This window comes from Sciurus carolinensis, chromosome 5 (genome assembly GCF_902686445.1).
Source record: "Sciurus carolinensis chromosome 5, mSciCar1.2, whole genome shotgun sequence".
Classification (NCBI taxonomy): Eukaryota; Metazoa; Chordata; class Mammalia; order Rodentia; family Sciuridae; genus Sciurus; species Sciurus carolinensis.
Window position 1 is genome coordinate 63,767,551 of NC_062217.1, and position 18,779 is coordinate 63,786,329.

Consider the following 18,779-nt stretch of genomic DNA (forward strand, 5'->3'; position numbering starts at 1 on the left):
TAGAATGCTTGTCTAGCACATGTGAGGCACTGGGTTTATTCTTAGCATCACATAAAAATAAATAAATAAAAATAAAAGTATTGTGTCCATCTACAATTCAAAAAATAAAAAAATAAAGAATAGAAGCATTAGCAGAATCACCTGAGATACTATAATCTCGCAGAGTGCAAGAAGTTTACATTTTTAATGGAATCCTACATGGTTTAAAAAAGTTAGAGTAGGGCAGGGGAGATAGCTTAGTTGGTAGAGTACTTGCCTCACAAGCACAAGGCCCTGGGTTCAATCCCCAGCACTACAAAAAAAAAAAAAAAAAAAAAAAAAAAAGAGTATATTTGAAAAATAAAATTTATAGCTAATCAGCTAAAACCTTTGATAAAATTACCACAGTTCCAAAACACTAAAAACAAAAATTAAAGTATAAAATTTATATTCTTATGCTCATTAAAACTATGGGTAGCATTTTCAGTATTGTAAAAAAAGGTGAAAAATGCAGTACAATAATAACATGTAGTACAATAAAGAATTAAAATTATTTATTCTAGGCAATGTTACAATTTTGTTTTCTACAAAGATATAGCAAGAGATTTTCTTACAATGTTCTACTATTAGCTACCATTTAATTTCAAAAGGCTTAGTATTCTAACATCTTATAAACTTTAGTAATTCATCTGTAAAAGTATTATCTTGCAAATTAAATAAATTTTATATATATTTTTGCGTTAAGTTCCAATAATGTGATATTCACAGTAATTAGACATTTCACATACACAAGGAATTCATATGCATTTATAAGTGGTATATGTGTTTATGCTTAGAAAATTTTCATTTTATCATTTTAAGTTAATTTATGGCTTCCAGTAATTGAAAATTTAGGGAGCATTACATCTTTTTTTTTTATTATTGTATACAAATGGGATACATGTTGTTTCTCTATTTGTACATGGAGTCAAGGCATACCATTTGTGTAATCATACGTTTACAAAGGGCAATGATGTTTGATTCATTATTTTTTTTCCCTTCCCCCCCACCCCTCCCACCCCTCTTTTCCCTCTATACAGCCCTTCTTTCCTTCATTCTTACCACACTCCTTATCCCTAACCCTAAACCTAACCCTAAACCTAATGCTAACCCCTCCCACCCCCCAATATATGTCCTCATCCACTTATCAGCGAGATCATTCGGCCTTTAGTTTTTTGAGATTGGCTTATCTCACTTAGCATGATATTCTCCAATTTCGTCCATTTGCCTGCAAATGCCATAATTTTATCATTCTTCATTGCGGAGTAATATTCCATTGTATATATATGCCACAGTTTCTTTATCCATTCATCAACTGAAGGGCATCTAGGTTGGTTCCACAATCTGGCTATGGTGAATTGAGCAGCAATGAACATTGATGTGGCTGTATCTCTGTAGTATGCTGATTTTAAGTCCTTTGGGTATAGGCCAAGGAGTGGGATAGCTGGGTCAAATGGTGTTTCCATTCCAAGCTTTCTGAGGAGTCTCCATACTGCTTTCCAGAGTGGCTGCACTAATTTACAACCCCACCAGCAATGTATAAGTGTTCCTTTTTCACCACATCCTCGCCAATACCTATTATTGCTTGTGTTCTTGATAATCGCCATTCTAATTGGGGTGAGATGAAATCTTAGGGTAGTTTTGATTTGCATTTCCCTTATTACTAGGGATGTTGAACATTTTTTCATATATCTGTTGATTGCTTGTACATCTTCTTCTGTGAAGTGTCTGTTCATTTCCTTAGCCCATTTGTTGATTGGATTATTTGTATTCTACATGTAGAGTATTTTGAGTTCTTTATAGATTCTGGAAATGAGCGCTCTATCTGAAGTATGGTTGGCAAAGATATTCTACCACTCTGTAGGCTCTCTCTTCACATTGCTGATAGTTTCCTTTGCTGAGAGAAAGCTTTTTAGTTTGAATCTATCCCAATTGTTGATTCTTGCTTTTATTTCTTGTGCTATGGGAGTCCTGTTAAGGAAGTCTGATCCTAAGCCAACAAGTTGAAGATTTGGACCTACTTTTTCTTCTATAAGATGCAGGGTCTCTGGTCTGATTCCGAGGTCCTTGATCCATTTTGAGTTGAGTTTTGTGTAGGGTGAGAGATAGGGGTTTCATTTCATTCTGTTGCATATGGTTTTCCAGTTTTCCCAGCACCATTTGTTGAAGAGGCTATGTTTTCTCCATTGCATATTTTTGGCACCTTTGTCTAGTATGAGAAAATTGTATTTATTTGGGTTTGTGTCCATGTCCTCTATTCTGTACCATTGATCTACCTGTCTATTTTGGTACCAATACCATGCCTTTTTTGTTACTATTGCTTTGTAGTAGAGTTGAAGATCTGGTATTACAATACCCCCTGCTTTGTTCTTGCTACTTAGGATTGCTTTAGCTATTCTAGGTTTTTTATTCTTCCAGATGAATTTCATAATTTCTTGCTCTATTTCTGCAAGGTACATCATTGGGATTTTAATTGGAATTGCATTGAATCTGCATAGCACTTTAGGTAGTATGGCCATTTTGACAATATTAATTCTGCCTATTCAGGAACATGGGAGATCTTTCCATCTTCTAAGGTTTTCTTTAATTTCTTTCTTTAGTGTTCTGTAGTTCTAATTGTAGAGGTCTTTCACCTCTTTTGTTAGATTGATTCCCAAGTATTTTATTTTTTTCGAGGCTATTGTGAATGGGGTAGTTTTCCTAATTTCTCTTTCTGAAGATTCATCACTTATGTATAAAAATGCATTGGATTTATGAGCATTGATCTTGTAACCTGCTACTTTACAGAATTCACTTATGAGTTCTAAAAGTTTTCTGGTGGAATTTCCAGGTTCCTCTAAATATATAATTATGTCATCAGCGAACAGGGATAGTTTGAGTTCTTCTTTTCCAATTCGTATCCCTTTAATTTCTTTGGTTTGTCTGATTGCTCTGGCTAGAGTCTCAAGGATGATGTTGAATAGAAGTGGTGAAAGAGGGCATCCCTGCCTTGTTCCAGATTTTAGGGGGAACGCTTTCAGTTTTTCACCATTTAGAATGATATTGGCCATGGGCTTAGCGTAGATGGCCTTTACAATGTTAAGGAATGTTCCCACTACCCCAATTTTTTCTAGTGTTTTGAGCATGATGGGGTGCTGTAGTTTATCGAATGCTTTTTCTGCATCTATTGAAATAATCATGTGATTCTTAACTTTAAGTCTGTTGATATGGTGAATGACATTTATTGATTTCCCAATGTTGAACCAACCTTTTATCCCTGGGATAAAACCCACTTGATCGTGGTGCACTATCTTTTTAATATATTTTTGTATGCGATTTGCTAAAATTTTGTTGAGAATTTTTGCGTCGATGTTCATTAAGGATATTGGTCTGAAATTTTCTTTCCTCGATGTGTCTCTTTCTGGTTTAGGTATCAGGGTGATATTGGCTTCATAGAACGAGTTTGGGAGGGTTCTCTCCTCTTCTATTTCATGGAATAGTTTGAGGAGTATTGGAATGAGCTCTTCTTTAAAGGTTTTGTAGAACTCGGCTGAGAACCCATCTGGTCCTGGACTTTTCTTTGTTGGTAGGCTTTTGATGACCTCTTCTATTTCATTGCTTGAAATTGGTTTATTTAAGTTGTGTATGTCGTCCCCGTTCAGTTTAGGTAATTCATATGTCTCTAGAAATTTGTTGATGTCTTCGAGGTTTTCTGTTTTGTTGGAGTATAGATTTTCAAAATAGCTTGTAATTATGTTTTGTATTTCAGTCGTGTCTGTTGTGATGTTTCCTTGTTCATTCCAAATTTTAGTAATTTGAGTTTTCTCCCTCTTTCTCTTTGTTAGTGTGGCTAAGGGTTTATCAATTTTGTTTATTTTTTCAAATAACCAACTCTTTATTTTGTTAATTTTTCCAATTGTTTCTTTTGTTTCAATTTCGTTGATTTCGGCTCTGATTTCAACTTTCCTGTCTTCTACTACTTTTGGTATTGGTCTGCTCTTCTTTTTCTAGGGCTTTGAGCTGTAGTGTTAAGACGTTTATTTGTTGATTTCTACTTCTTTTTTTGAATGCGCCCCATGAAATAAATCTTCCTCTAAGTACTGCTTTCATAATGTCCCAGAGATTTTGATATGATGTGTCTTTGTTCTCGTTTACTTCTAAGAATTTTTTTATTTCCCTCCTGATGTTTTCTGTTATCCATTCATCCTATAATAGTGTATTATTTAATCTCCAGGTATTGGAGAAATTTCTGTTTTTTATTCTGTCATTTATTTCTAATTTCAATCCATTATGATCTGATAGAGTACAAGGTAGTATCTCTATCTTCTTGTATTTGCTAACAGTAGCTTTGTGGCATAAAATATGGTCTATTTTAGAGAAGGATCCATGTGCTGCTGAGAAGAAAGTGTATTCGTTCTTTGTTGGATGGTATATTCTATATATGTCTGTTAAGTCTAAATTGTTGATTGTGTTATTGAGATCTATGGTTTCTTTATTCAATTTTTGTTTGGACGATCTATCCAGTGGTGAGAGAGGTGTGTTAAAATCGCCTAGTATTATTGTGTTGTGGTCTATTTGATTTCTGGAATTGAGAATGATTTGTTTGATGTACGTGGATGAGCCAATGTTCGGGGCATAGATATTTATGATTGTTATATCTTGCTGATTTATGCTTCCCTTAAGCAGCATGTAATATCCTTCTTTATCCCTTCTGACTAGTTTTGGCTTGAAGTCCACATTATCTGAAATAAGGATGGAAACTTCAGCTTTTTTGCTGTGTCTGTGTGCATGGTATGTTTTTCCCCATCCTTTCACCTTTAGTCTATGGGTTTCTCTTTCTATGAGATGAGTCTCTTGCAGGCAGCATATTGTTGGATTTTTCTTTTAATCCAATCTGCCAGTCTATGTCTTTTGATTGATGAATTCAGGCCATTAACCTTCAGGGTTATTATTGTGATATGATTTGTATTCCCAGTCATTTGACTCATATTGGCTTTTTGACATGATTTGGTTTCTCCTTTATTTGGCTATTCCTTTAGGTTAGTGCCTCCTGTTGCTGATTTGCATCGTTGTTTTTCATCTCTTCCTCATGGAATATTTTGCTGAGAATGTTCTGTAATGCTGGCTTTCTTTTTGTAAATTCCTTTAGCTTTTGTTTATCGTGGAAGGATCTTATTTCATCGTCAAATTTGAAGGTAAGTTTTGCTGGGTATAAGATTCTTGGTTGGCATCTGTTTTCTTTCAGGGCTTGGTAAATGTTGTTCCAGGCCCTTCTAACTTTTAGGGTCTGGATTGAAAAATCTGCTGATATCTTTATTGGTTTCCCTCTGAATGTAATTTGATTCTTTCTCTCGCGGTCTTTAAAATTTTGTCTTTATTTTGTATGTTAGGTATCTTCATAATAATGTGCCTTGGTGTGGGTCTGTTGTAATTTTGTATATTTGGAGTTCTATAAGACTCTTGTACTTGGTTTTCCATTTCATTCTTCAGATTTGGGAAATTTTCTGATATTATTTCATTGAATAGATTGTTCCTTGCTTTGGTTTGTTTCTCTAAGCCTTCCTCAATCCCAATAATTCTCAAATATGGCCTTTTCATGATATCCCATAATTCTTATAGATTCTGTTCTTGATTTCTTACCATCTTCTCTGTTTGGCCAACTTTGTTTTCAAGATTAAATATTTTGTCTTCAATGTCTGAGGTTCTGTCTTCCAGGTGTTCTACCCTATTGGTTATGCTTTCTATGGAGTTTTTAACTTGGTTTATTGTTTCCTTCATTTCAAGTATTTCAGTTTTTTTTTTTTTTTCACTATCTCTAACTCTTTATTGAAATGATCTCTTGCTTCCCATATTTGGTCTTTTAACTGTTGATTGGTGCGATCATTTAATGCCTGCATTTGCTCTTTCATCTCCTCCTTCAATGCCTGCATTTGCTCTTTCATCTCCTCATTTGCTTCTCTGATTGTTTTAATTATGTACATTCTGAACTCTCTTTCTGACATTTCTTCTGCTGTGCTGTCATTGGGTTTTATTGATGTAGCATCTAGGTTTGTTTGGGACATTTTCTTTCCTTGTTTTCTCATAATGGTCAGATCAGTGGGAATCTGAGATATTGCAGATTTCCTCTATTGGCTTATAGTGTCCTGGTTGATTTCCAGTGTATCAACTCCCAGCCTTCAGTAGCCTGAAGTCTTGGAGGAACTTGATAATGCAGTGCTTCCGAAGAAAGCTGCCCCTAGCCCCTACTGGTTCCAGGGCTTGGAGCTGGCTCTGTGCGGAAAGGCTCTCACTGGGGGCCTGCACCGTGCAGCTGGCCATGTGGGGGGAGCCCACCACTGGAGTGTGGAAGGCTACCTTGGGAAGACTTTAGCTGCCCTACCCTGCTATGATAAGCCACCCCTATGTGTGCCTGCCACCCAGGCCAAGTTTCGCCCAGTGAGGGAGACTCACCCCGTGACTCTATTTTTGTCCAAGTCTGTCAATGCCTCCCCTTCTTGATTCCTGGGTTCTGGAGCGACTGGAGATGCAGTCACCCTCTAGGTCGCCATCTTGGATCGCCCTGTGGAAAGAGCCTGCGGACGGAGTGGGAGAGCTGCCTGAAGAAGTCTCTGGCTGCCCTGCCCTGGTCCCTGAAGCTGCTTGCTGGCCCGAGTATGCCGCTGGCTGCTTGCAGATCGAAGCTCTCCATTGGCTCAGGGACTTGTGGCTGTCTCTATGTAGAAAAGCTCTCACTGGGTGGTCTGTTCCGAGAAGCTAGCCTTGAATGGCACCTCCCACCACAGGGGTCCAGGCTGCTTGGTGAGGTCGCTGGCTGCCCTGTCCTGGTCCCTGAAGCTGCTTGCGGGCCGGGCCCGAGTATGCCGCACTGGCTCCGGGACTTGGAGCTTGTTCTGATCAGAAAGGCTCTCAGTAGGGGGCCTGCTCCGAGAACCTGGAGAAGCTGGCTGTGTGGGAGGGGCCCAGCGCCGGAGTGTGCAGGGCTGCCTGTGGAAGACTCTAGCTGCCCTGCCCTGCTCCGATAAGCCACCTAATATCTGGGCCTGCCACCCGGGCCGAGCTTTACCCAGTGGGCAGATTCACCCGTGGCTCTAATTTGGTCCGAGTCTCTCAGTGCCTCCCCTTCTTAACTCCTGGGTTCTGGAGCGACTGGAGATGCAGTCTCCCTCTAGTCCGCCATCTTGAATCGCCCCTTGGGAAGAGCCTGCAGCCGGAGTGGGAGAGCCGCCTGAAGAAGTCTCTGACTGCCCTGCCCTGATCCCAGAGGCTGCTTGCGGATCGAAGCTCTCCGTTGGCTCGGGGACTTGTGGCTCTCTCTATGTAGAAAAGCTCTCACTGGGCGGTCTGTTCCAAGAAGCTAGCCTTGAATGGCACCTCCCACCACAGGGGTCCAGGCTGCTTGGGGAGGTCGCTGGCTGCCCTGTCCTGGTCCCTGAAGCCGCTTGTGGGCCCGAGTATCGGGAGCATTACATCTTTAGCTTAGAAATGTATGAAACTAAAAATATCTAGTGCACACAATAATATTAATATGTTCATAATACTGACCAACATTGTGAAAACAATAATTGTTTAATTTACTTGAAGTAGTTATTAAGCCCTGTTTTAGTTGACTTTTGTGTCACTGTAACCAAAACACCTGACAGGAACAACTTAGAAGAGGAAAAGTTTATTTGGGGCTCACAGTTTCAGAGATCTCAGTCCATAGATGACCAATTTCATAGATCTGGGCCCAAGGTGAGGCAGCACAACATGGTGGCAAGGCCCAGAGGGGGAAAACTGCTTAGTTCATAATGCAGTCAGGAAGCAGAGAATGAGAGAGAAGAGAGGAGCCACAGGGAAGAACAACTCTTCCAGGGTACACCCCAGTATTCCACCTCTTTTAGCCATGACCCATATCCATATAGTTACCACCCAGGCTGATTAGGTTGTAGCTCTCATAATCTAGTCATTTAACCTCTGAATATTCCTACATTAACAGGACCTTTTAAGGGACATCTTATATCCAAATCATGTGTGTGATATCATCTTATATCCAAATCCCTTTATGTGCCAGCCACTGTAGTTGGTGCTTTATTTGCCTCCAAGTAGGTCACAGACATGAGCGTGCAATAGAGATCACTATGGCCCACAAGCCTACAATATTTACTGGCCTAGTTCTTTACAGAAAAAGCATGTTAATGTCTGGTTCAGGTCTTTACTAATCAGTCTATGAATAAGCAACTTTACTATCACCTGGGAACTTATTAGAAATCCTAAATCTGGCAGCCCATTTATTTTAAAAGAGGGGTGGCTAAAATGAACATCTGTGTATTGTGTGTGTGTGTGTGTGTGTGTGTGTGTGTGTGTTTTTGTAATAAAAGGATCAAGAAAAAATGTTTTATATCTATAAATGGAATTTTACTTAGCCATAAAGAATGAAATAATGGCATTTGCCAGTAAATGGATGGAAATGGAGAACCTCATGTTAAGTGAAATAAGTCAGACTCAGAAAATCAAGGATGGGATATTTTCTTTCATGTGTGGAACCTAGAGTGAAATAAGGGAAAGAAGACAGGCAGGGAGGAGACCAGATATTATACAGATACAGGAAATATTCTAATTCTGTAGGAACATGAGACAGAAGAGGGGAGAAAGGGAAAAGGAAAGAAATATAGAATGAATCTAACAAAATTATGCTATACACATATATAAATATACCAAGGGGAATTTCACCTTAATGAATATTTAGAAAATGCTAATTAAAATAAATATATAGACAAAGGAGTGAAAGGAAGATCAGTAAAGTAGAGGAGGGAGAAAAGGGAGAGGGAGAAGAAGAGGAAAAGTGATGGGGGCAGGGGATGGGGATTGAAATCAAATTCCTTGTATGTATAATTTTGTCAAAAGGAACCCCAATACTATGTGCAGGCATAATTTTAAAAAACAAAGCACTACAAAATGATACTCAAAAAGAAAACAAACAAACAAAGAAACACCAGTGATTTTGCCCTGAGGGTGACCAACACATTGGATTCTAGAAATCAGTGTAATAAAATATTACCCTGGCAGTACAAGAATAATATCAGAAATTCTGTGAATTTCTTCATAGGAATTTTAATATGATTATTTCCCACAAAGATGTCAGAGAAGTTTCAGGGAACCCACTGCACATGGATTCCTCTGGAGGCCAGAATCAGATGACTATATAGAACAGCCCTCTGGGTTTCCTCATGCTCTAGAACTACAATGTCTTTGTTCTTGGTGATATTGTGCATAATATTTGTTACCACTTGCATAAGACCACGTTGTGCCCCAGATATTTTGCCAGACCTCCTTAATGGCCCAAACAGAGGCTTGTCATGAAATAAATCTGGCTTTGGTAAGATCTGTTGCATGACGATCTTTCAAATTTCTGGAGAGTTATCTACATGTAACTCCCAGGGTTTCTTATCTTTGGGGAAAGGACCAGTTGTAAGATAACCTAGGGTCTAGAAACAGAACTGGGGAAAGAGGTTTCAGTTCTTGGTGTCCCTAAATCAAGAGGGAGAAAAACTGGAAACTTAAATTTGGCAGGTATCATACAGGTAATGAATGAAACTGTAGGAGTTGAAATTTGAAGTGAGACAACAAGATCCAAATTTTCAATACCTAAACGAGTATTCTCAAAGAATGGAAATTAAATTTTCTTTGCATATCCATCAGGTGTCTAAAATTTTCAAAGTAGTGCCAGTAAGTTTAAATACAGAAAAGAGGACCAGAATGGAGCAACCCAGAAGGGAGTTTTGTAAAGAATGTGTACTTTTCTACTGAAACAAAATTGTGCTCTATACTCTTCCCCCTTTGAATAAAAGTAATCATATAAAAATATTTTTTCATTATAAAAATACTCTTTAGACTTGGCTGAATTATTTTTGTGGATATAGCAATTATTATAATTTACTCAATAGGCCCTCTTGAATTTGCTGAAAGTATTCACAGAAATCTCAAAACAGAATTTTAAAATGCTCTGTGGTCTAGAAATCCAAACCAAGAACTTAGAATCAAATTTACTATTTAATAACTATTAATTTGGGTGAATATCTTTCTTCTCCAGGTCTCCAAAGCTTATATTCCCAGACCTACTAGAAAGTAGTGCTCCTTACTCAGTTTCCATAGTGAGAACCCACCAGAGCTGGCTCAGTTTTCCCAACTAAGTGTTTTGAGCATTGTCTCCATAAATCTATTTTAGTTATTAAAAAGTATTTGGTCATATCTACTTAAATGAGCATTATTTTCAAATATGATATTTCAAAAAAGGTTTTGGCTACATCATCAGTGTTTCTAATCATGCCCTGATAAGAAAGAGGTCCGATTCTCATTGTATTTTGGAAATAAAGATCACCCCATATAAAAATGAGCAACAACTATTTATTCAGCTCTTTCTATAATAATAAATAAATAAACCATCACTATTTGAGTTTGTCAGAGTCATAAAATAGGGGATTGGGAAATCCTTATGGTGAAAGAAAATAAAAAAGAAAAAGAAAAGAAAAAGAGTTTCAGGTATCCCCTGATGAGGTTATTTGTTTGGGAAGCTAGAAACAAGCTAGCAAGAAGTGAAGAAGCAAATGTAATAGGTTCAGGGAGCATATTTTACTTTCTCTGATTGGTGCTAAAATTAAATGGGATAAAAAATAGTATTATATGGTACAGCCACTTATAGTTTATATCTTAATACTTTCAATATTCTTTAAAAGTTTAGCCTGTTTGAGACTTTTCTAGTTAAATTCATAGATGAAAAAACAAGTAAATATTTTTAAATTGGAATTCTGAGAATGTGAAAGAAATGAGAAAGTTGTCACATTCAAAATGGAGTCTGGAGTCACTCATTTCCATCCTAACAAAAATTTAGAGAAGTCAGAAGATTATGAAGGAAGTCATTTTTTTTTTTTTTTTTTTTTTTTTTTTTTTTTTGGCTGCCAGAAGGAAGCATTCATTATTAATGCGTGGTTGCCAGATGTTAACTGTATCAAATGACTTACAGAACCACAAGCTTGCGTGGAGGCAACTACAACCTTAAACACAAAGTACTCCTACAAGGACATGTTCCTATCTATTCTGTTCAACTTTGTACTGATGCCAATCTTGTTTTTAATCACTGTGGCTAGGGAATATTATTTCAATATATCTGATGAAATCCTTCTCACTTCTGGCTTTAAAAGCTTTCCTTTGCCTCAACCATTTTGTTAGGCTCATAGATTACTCTGTTCTCAAAGGGAACATGTATTCCCTTTGCTATGCTCTGTAATCCCCCCCAAAATATCATTATTCTTTGGAGAATTGATCTCTCTCTCTTTCTTCCTCTCTCTCTCTCTCTCTCTCTCTCTCTCTCTCTCTCTCTCTGATTGTTTTATTCAGTTGACATAAAGTACCAGATGTCAACTTGGACTTGGATTTGTGTGTGTGCAAGTGTTTGGTTAGGTTTGAGTGTTTTAGTAAATAATGATAGCCGAAAGAAATTTGGGTTAGGGGTTAACTAATTTGCCAATATTTTGCTATAATGTCATTATAAAAGCTAGTCTCCAATGGAATTTTGCCACACATTGAAAACTTTTAAGGCAAACATTTACACTGAAAATTTTATAAGCAAACATTTATATCTGCAGACCCCAAAGAATACATTTAACATTTGATGCAGGCTCACTTAAGTCCAGTTCTTTGCCTTTTAAATGGATTTGAAATTGCTCATGAATGAAAGGTGAATTGGAATACATAAGAAATGCCATCAGGGGCAGGAAAACAGTCATTAACAGTCAGTGTCAGTAAACCAAAATGATTTCCATACCAAGGGAGGGACAGAGATAACTGAAGGATCAGATCTGAGATACTCTTTAAGGTGCTGTGTACTGGTGTGGTATATATGCTCTTCTTTTGTCTTTTTGTAAAGATGAGCATTCTCTCTAAAATATGTGAGTTAATCCATAAAATGTAAATATATTGAATTTCTCCAGTGAAAGCTCATTTTGAATATTTCCCACTAACTACTGCTAATTACCAAGAACATTAAATCCATTCCTTTGCGGTCTTTCTTCCTTTATCCAAATCATTTTTTATTATACTACAGAAAAAGAGTGAAGAAAAAGTTAAGTTGATTATCCTAATAATTCAGCCATTAAGCATGATCTTATATTTTGAATTTTAATGCACTTATAAAAACTACCATAATATTCACATGTTAGATACAGTAGCATTTTCCACATTTTCTCTTTCAAATAATAATGATTTTAAAAATTATTTTCTTATTTACAATTTGCCATACTAATGTTTCTTAAGGATAGTTTTCAAATGGGCAACGAGCTTGATATTCCTTTATAAATTGTGATGCTGTTATTAAGAAGAAATACATTACGTATTCATTTTTTAAAAAATATAATTCAGTAGCATAATATTCTTATGAGGAAACTCTGATAATTCTTTTTAGAATCCCCAAATTCTTTCTTTAAAAAAAGTATAGTAATAGCCTGGGAGAGTAATTGATGTCTTAATGTCTGACAACATAAAAGCTGTATTTCAGTTAAAAAAAAATTCAGTGTTACCCCTCCTAATATTCAACATCTACCTAATACTAGGAAAACATAGTTTTCATTAAAATTATTTTTGTTATTGAATTTATTCATTAAAGTTATTAGTTTTAATTTGTTTTTCCCCCTTTTAAAACAAATTCCAAAATAAAATTATATTTTGTTCTTCAAAACCTAATAATCTGGGTACATTAATACATGGGTGACATTATTAAAAATGGGTGACAATACCGTATCTTGCACAAGTAAATACATAATAAAGATTAGTCTTTCATGAATGAGACACATTGAATAATTTGAAAGTTACTAATTTTTAATTGTTACTTATTTTTCTAGTTTCAATATTTCACTAGTTTCAATGTCTTTTTTTCAGAAATAGGGAACACCTAATGTTTTCTTTGTTTTGAGAATTGTAATTTAATTCTATCTATACTTTTCTCTTAGTTCAATGTTATTTATCCTCAAGAAAAACATCCAAGTTTCCCTAATAACAAAGCCATGTTTCAGGTATTTTTAAATTTAAAAAATTTTTCCACATTATTCATGGTCAGCAGCAAGAGCTGAAGTACTCATTAACTTGTGTATTTGATAGACTTTATAAAATAATCTTCAAAGCAAATAAGAAAGAAACAAAAGTGGGCAATAAATAAGGCTACAAAATTCTGTTTATGAGGCAGGTGTTGGTTACTTTTATTTTTCAGTTTTGTCAAATCTATTTTAGAAGAAGTAAATATTTTTGTACAGTAATGATGATTATTATCTCTAAGTTTTATTTTCATCTTTGTTAAGATTTAATGTAATATTTTACCAATTTGAATATTGGACTACTTAAAGGTTTTTCTATCTGCTATCCCACTACTACCACACCTGTACAGAAGTTATAGGAAATTTAACAATTTTTAATCCCTCCTCCTTTCTCTCTCTCCTACTCCTAGGTTAGGCAAGAATAGTCATTAATATTGACCATGTCTGTGGTAGATACTTTTCCACAGTTATGATAATATCATCAACCTGGATAATCCCCAAACCACAATTTCAGCAAAGATAATCTGTCACCTTTTCTATTAGAGTCTTAAGATTCACATAAATCCTTTTTTTTTTTATTTTAAAATTTTATTTTTACAGACTGCATTTTTATTCATTGTACACAAATGGGGTACAACTTTTCGTTTTTATGGTTGTGCATGGTGTAGATTCACACCATTTGTGTAATCATACATGTACACAGGGTAATGATGTCTGTCTCATTCCACTATATTTCCTTCTTCTGCCCCCCTGGCGCACCCCACCCTTTTCCCTCTACACAATCCAAAGGTAAGATTCATATAAAGTCTTAGGAGTCTTCTTATATCTCAGTGTTGAAATATGCTTGTTATAAGAAATATAATTCAACAGTAGGTGGAGTGGGTTCTTAATAGAAAATGAGGCAGACCCAGAATAGTGTTATATCTGTTGAAGAATTTTAGGCTTCCCAGATTAAAGTCTATACTTCATTAGACGTTTAGTCATAAATAAAAGTAATAATAACACCGACAAAATCACACACGAAAAAATGTCATCAATGAAACAGACTCAGATTATCTGTAATGATGATCCCTTAAAAAATGGCAAATTATTGCCAATTAGTACTTTTGAAAACTACAATACATTCATGTCAAAGACAATTACTCAAAAAAATTTTTTTACTTATCTCTAAACGAGGTCAGGTAGCTCATGCCTGTAATCCCAGAGACTTTAGAGGCTGAGGCAGGAGGATGAAAAGTTTGAGGTTAGCCTCAGCAGTTTAGTGAAGCCCTAGGCAACTTAGTGAGGCCCTATCTCAAACAAAAATCTTTAAAAAAGGGCTGGGGATTTAGCTCAGTGGTAAAGGGCCCCAGGTTTAATCTTTAATAGCAAAAAAATTAATTAATTTAAAAAATTGCCTACTTCTGTACTTAGCTTGTCAAAGACCAATGACAATTCATGGCTGACCATATTTTGAGTGGCTCTGTCCTGAATGTCTTTATTCCCATGGAAATGTCACTCTATTGGGATTAGTATTTATGGAAGGATCAAAATTAAAGTGTCATAATTAAGAAATGATGAGCACCAGGTGCAGTGGAGCATGCCTGTAATCCCAGCGGCTAGGGAGGCTGAGGCAGGAGGATCAAGAATTCAAAGCCAATCTCAGCAAAAGCAAGGTGCTAAGCAACTCAGTGAGACCCTGTCTCTAAAAAAAAATACAAAAGAGGGCTGGGGATGTGGCTCAGTGGAAGAGTACCCCTGAGTTCAATCCCTGGTACCAAAAACAAACAAACAAACAAAACAAACAAACAAAAAAACAGGTAAAGAAAAAAAAAGAAATGATGAGCGTATTTTCTGTCTCACAAAGGTCTGAAGCTATGCGTGCCAGGCTGTCAAGGCAACTTGACTTCAAGGGGCTCACAGACGTCCATGCCCTTTTTATTCTACTGCTGATAAACCAAGACTCCACCAGTTCTTCCTACAGGTCCAATGGGGACTTCAGTGCTTGTCATCACATCTGTATAAAGGCAGCAGAAGTGAGGAAAGCACAAATTTAAAAGAGGAAACTAACTATGCCAGCTCTCTTTTGAAGAAGGGTGAAGCAGCTGATACATGATACTTGATTTTTATCCCACAAACCAAAAATTACTTAATTGGCCATACCTAACTTGTTTTATTTTATTTTATTTTTTATTTTTTTTACACCTAACTTGTGATGTGATTTTTTTTTATCTTTGTGAGATCAATTCAAAAGAAGAGAAATAGAAACTGCCAGTCATACTCATGACAGCACTAAATAGGTGCAATTTAGTATTCACAAGGGTTCCCAGCAATTACCACTTTGACTGATTATTTTCAAAATCTATCTGAAGTTTGTCCTTGAAATAGAAGAAAAGTGAATTTTTGCCCCAGATTGGAAATACTGAACTCAGTTTCTTCTTATATTCTGTTCATTCTAAGAAATAAAATGAAGATTTAGTTTTGGTACAGTTCAGTGCCTCTTTTGGACATGAGTGATAAAATTTATTTCTTTGCCTAAATGACTGACAGCACTGGGACAATCATTTGTGCAACAGAGTCATTTACTGAAGAGACAAAAGGAGAATATTATAGCATAGTTTTAATTTTGACAAAAGTATATGACTTCTGAGATAGATCAAATACTGTCATGACATATTTCATGGTCACTTTTGACATTTCAAGTCGAATGTTTATAACATTTGCCCTTTGTGAAACTAATCAAAAGAATAGTACTTAAACATACCCAGAGGATTTTTCTCCTAATAAAATTTATGAAGTTGTATTTCCTAAGGTCATCGTCAGTGGACTTTACTAATCCAAATGGGATACTAAGAAGAATAGAAAATTCATATTTATTTTGAAATATACATATATTACAATTATTAAAAAAAAAGAATTTCATTCTTTTGTGTTTTTTTTTAAGAAGTTTGCTCAATTTTTCCACTTCCTTCCCCATACTTTTCTTTTTTCTTCAGTGTCCAGAATAAGTGGGTGAGGTGGGGGTGAAGATGGGGTTGAGAAACAAAGACAAAGACAAAGAAAAAAAAAATGATGGTCTGGCCTAGGATACATTTAAGAACACTATTTTGATTAAATATATTAGGATTGGTCATGTGATGGCATAAACACTCATGTGCTAGAAGAAATGAATCACTATTACACTTTAAGTTTGGCATTATTGCTTTAAATATGCATCTTCCCATATTGTGGCCTTAAGAGCTGTGTTCCATTTGGGGTTCAAAATGAAGTCATTCAGTATTCCAGAGAAGCGATGTTTATATCTTGGATAAGGTTTATGAGAGTAATACCAAACAAATGCAAACAAATTGGGATTAGTTCTTTGAGTATATCTCAAAAAGCTTGGTGATAGATTGGATGTGGAGGAGGAGTTGAAAGTATTCTTGGGTTTCTGAAATGGAGTGTATATTTCTGTCATCCATTGAGACAGGGGAAACTGAATAGGATAACAGGATCACATTTTGAAATAAATGTTGCACACACTTTCAGAGTAGATATAACATGCAGCAATATTATAGCACAAAATTCCAAAATAATACATTCTTAGAATAAGCAACATAGAAGTTATCTAATCTATGATCTCAGGTAATGATAGTTATGCCTTCTCTGCTTGAGCAGTTGAACTTTACAAACACAGAACAATACCTTTGAAAATAGGCATATTTTTTGATATTCTGCCTCTAATAAGACAACATCTCCCCAAATTTTGGAATGATAATTCTAAAAAAGTCACATGACCTATTCAAGAAGGTCATGCATTTCTTAATAAAATATTTATTAAATATAATATAAGAGCAGCTATTTATTCCATATGTTCTTTTCTTATTAATAATTTACCTAGGGATATGTTGAGAGCAGTGAGGGAGGATGGGAGAGCATTTACTGAGGTCAGGGGTCTCTAATACCCGCATAGCTGTGGCATGCCAGGTTCCTGGGAATGTTTCTGTGCAAGGACACAGGATGCCTAGCTACTGTAGCAATGCCCTGCTTGAGGAGGCTCTGTGCAAGGGCCCTATCATCAGTTCTAACCTTGATCCCAGGCACAAAGTTCCCAGGAAGAAAGAAATTCTTATGCTACACAACCACAATGTTTCACCTTCTCAGGTTACTGCCTGCCTTGTAGCAACTTTTAACAAAGGACTTTCTTGAGAGCTACACAAAGTTCCTAACATCGCACTTTGCAATTATGGATTGCTACTGCAGAAAAGCTACATAGATGTCCTAGTTTCTGTAATGTTTCTGAATACAAAGAATAAAGCTTTCATAGGTTTTAACCTGATACTGAGACATATATAAATAAAGATTGCTGGCATAATTCTTTAGGCCTGCATCTCCACCAGAGAGCAGGCTCCACCTGATCCCAGCCTAATCTTCAAGATCTGTGTCTGTCAATATTTATTTTCCAATCTCCCTTCACCCCTTGCCAGACCCTAGAGTTTTCCCACAGGTTGTGACAGGGATATACTGTATAACAAAAATTTTGGTTGACCTTTTAACCCAGTTCCTAAAAGTTAGCCTCTAAAACCTTGGAATTTCTTAAGTGATAGGAATATCTTTATTGTTTACAGTAAGCTCATCAGTCCATTCTGCTAATGGAGTGACTCATTGTGGGCTCTACATAGTTTATGCTAACAAAGTGACTTGGAGTTGTTTTGACCATGCCAGAAAGATGAACCATGAAATTGGAGAATCAGTCTGATTTCTTGTGGGGGGAGAGAGCTAGAGATTGACTTTGATCATTATTTGGTTAATGGTTCAATCAAATATGTCCACATAGTGAAACCCCAATAAAACACTGTCTATTGATGCTTGGAGTAGCTTCCCTCACTGACAATACTTTGCATGCTTTCACTTATTGGTGTGTCAAGATGGTAGTGGTCTTGTGAATGATTGAAGTTTTTTGATTGGTTCCCTTCGAGACCTCTCCTGGTGGAATCTCACCATTGTTTGGCTCTGGTTTGTATCATTTTGGTATAAATGATCAGAAATCTTAAGCAAGGTACTTTCCTAGTCTTGTGAGTCTCTCTAGTAAAGTACAGTCATGTATCACTTAACCACAAATGAATTCTGAGAAATTCGTTAAGTGATTTTTGTCATTGTGTGAACATCAGAGAGTGAAAGTACACATGCCTAGATGCTATATCCTACTACACACCCAGATTATGTGTTATATGTGTGTCAGACAAAGGGGAAGGTGTATCTAGGTTTATTATTCTAGAACATAAGCCAATCCTCAGGAAGAGGAGGAAAATTTCTACTATCCTGGAATGTGTCCAGGGAGTGGTGTTTTCTCTATATTGTAATTTCTAATCTTTTCCAAATTAGGTCTAAAATGTGAAGAAAAACAGAAATTCAAAAGAATTGCCATGCTTGCTTCAGCAGCACATATACTAAAATTGGAACGATACAGAGAAGATTAGCATGGTCCCTGCGCAAGGATGACATGCAAATTCATGAAGTGATCCATATTTTTAACAATCTATTCAATGAAATAATATCAGAAAATTTCCCAAATCTGAAGAATGAAATGGAAAACCAGGTACAAGAGGCTTATAGGACTCCAAAATACAGAATTACAACAGACCCACACCAAGGCACATTATTATGAAAATACCTAACATATGAAATAAAGACAGAATTTTAAAGGCTGCGAGAGAAAAGAATCAAATTACATTCAGGGGGAAACCAATAAGAATATCAGCA

General features: G+C 36.2%; 1 non-coding gene across 1 annotated transcript; it reads left to right on the plus strand.

Moving 5' to 3' along the window:
• The first annotated feature begins 18,446 nt into the window (after positions 1-18,446).
• Positions 18,447-18,549, plus strand: LOC124986076 (U6 spliceosomal RNA). The gene has a single exon (XR_007108977.1). It is a non-coding gene; the product is annotated as a U6 spliceosomal RNA (small nuclear RNA).
• Positions 18,550-18,779: the final 230 nt, after the last annotated feature.